The sequence below is a fragment of the Triticum urartu genome, chromosome 7A (genome assembly GCF_056163025.1).
Source record: "Triticum urartu cultivar PI428250 chromosome 7A, HENAU_Tu73, whole genome shotgun sequence".
In the NCBI taxonomy this organism is placed as follows: Eukaryota; Viridiplantae; Streptophyta; class Magnoliopsida; order Poales; family Poaceae; genus Triticum; species Triticum urartu.
The window spans coordinates 397,911,823-397,914,217 of NC_141879.1; positions in this window are offsets into that span (position 1 = coordinate 397,911,823).

Sequence of the window (2,395 nt, forward strand, 5' to 3'; positions counted from 1 at the left end):
CTTGGACAAGAAGGATGATCATTGGATCAAGATCAAGCACGGAGATGATGGCATGCACAAGGGGAACTAGAATGGAGTTACAAGTGATGATTTTAGGACTTTGAAGCCTCCATAATGACTGCGTGAAGACTTGGACAAAATATACAAGATGACACTTCATAAATTTCGTCCAGAGGCTATAATAGGTGTTGCGTCACCTTATTATTGGGCCAGCGTCATGTAATTTCGAAATACTTGAGTATAGGCTGTTTTTAGAGTCCGTGTGTGTGGGAAAACAAGAGTTAGGGTTGGTTTCGGACCCCTCCTCCAAGGGCCACGAAATTCCCCCCTCTTCCTCCAAATGTACTGCCTTTAGGGCGTCGTTTTTGGGTTTGTTTAGATTAAAGTTCACCATAGCTGCAACTTCGCATACTTCGTTTGTGTTCACCGACTAGACAAAGGCATCACAGAACCCCACCTTGATCAATAAAGCTTTCCTCTTATATTCGCAATATCCAGATTGCAATCTTAGTTTCTTGCTTGTTCGTCATTTGCCTGTAGGAAACAGTCCTTCATGGTCAGGTTGATCATGCTCTGGCATGGTCAATAACCTCTCGAAGTTGGTTTAGCGATTGCTAAGGCGCGACGTCCTCGCACGTTCGTAGTCGGATCGTCAAAGTCGACTTCCTCCAAAATGATAGCCACCATCTCACCAAAAGACGGGACACCTTTGCCTCTATCAAATTGTATCAGATTTCCAGGTTGCTTGGTGAGATTTTACAGTTTTTTTGTAGTTTAGATCGAGTCTGTTCTTCATACCTATAGTCCACGAAAAAGCCAAAAAAATTTAGGGTTAGTTTATCCTATCCAAACCAATCTGAGCCTTTGCATAATCTTTTCTGTATTTGCTTTGTTGAATTTGCGGTTGCATCGTTGTGTCAAGTTGCCGGTCTTAGCATCTAGTCATTTAGAGTTTCGGGTTCTATTCACAGGTTTTCACGTCGCCGCTGCCATATATCAGCATCGCATCTTCATCATCGCTGCTGGCGTATACCACCACCGCACAAACTTCATCGCCACTGCCATATACCACCACCACATGTTCACCGCCAATCCGAGTCCATATACACCACCACCTATCCGCCACCATCATGCCAATCCGAGTCCACCTGCAACATATATCCGCCACCAGCCCGAGTTCCACCAGATTCATCGCCATCACCAGTCCGAGTTCCACCAGATTCATCTCCGCCACCAGTCCTAGTTCGAGTCCAGTATTTTGTTACTCTGTTTTGAATTTCCAGATCACACCATACTCCAAGTCGTGACAGAGTAGGACTCCTGAACTTTCATGATACCCACAGTAGAAAAATAGTTCCAGTTTAAAAAAAACTAAGTCTGGAAATGTAACGCCCCAAGACTGGAGCTTCAGATGCCTTCCATGGGTTCCGAGATTCGTTGGTGTTTTGTTTGGTTCGTGCATTCATCCTTGCATCATGTGCATTGCATCATGTCATCATGCAACCCGTTTTAAAAACTCAACCAAATAAACCGTATGGATCTTCGATCCATTTAAATTGAGGGAGTTCACATGGTGAAATTATCTTTATAACATATAAAAGTCTCCTACTATTATTAGGGAGCTACATTAAAAATTCCATTATTTTCGAATCACTCGTGAACCCACTTGCATATTAAATCCCTTGGCCTTTTTTTCTTCAAGTTTTGACTCTCTAGCCTTGCCAATAATTCTTTTACCACTTTCCGGAGCTCTACCAAATTTCCCAACATTTTTTGACCTATCGTATACTGACTTCCTTCTCACACTCATTTGAATTAAATTCAAATGAGTTTGAATTCCAACTTCACACATGTGCTCTTTCCTATTTTCTCGGAACAAGTTCATTTTTATGAGTCCGGGGAAATTAACCTCCTGCACAAATTCAATCCCTAACACTTTCTTTATTTCTCCTTTTCTTTGCTATTTTTTCTTTTTATTTCTATTTTTTGGAAGGAAGTAGGAGAGCAGTTGCAGCTCGGCCTGCCAGCAGCGAACGGCCCTGGCCACCGCGGCCTCCCTAAGCCCAGCAGCTAGCCAAGCCCACCAAGTCCCCGTCTAACCTCTAACCCTAACCTACCCGATCCTCTCCCCTCGATCTCTCCCCTTCTTTCCTCCTAGCGCCGCCAGAGGAGGAGCCCGATCCCCATCTCACCCTCTCCCCCACGAGCACCCTCCTTCCCCTTCCCGTTCTCCTGCCTCGACATGGGGCCTTGCTCCGCCGCGCCTCCTGCCATGACCTCCTCCTCGCCTTGAAGCCCCGCACCCTGGTCTTCTTCCTTATGCTCCTTGCCATGGTCACGTGCCCCTCGAGCCAGCAGGACGATGCCCTGCCTCACCGCCGTTCGCCTCTGGCGA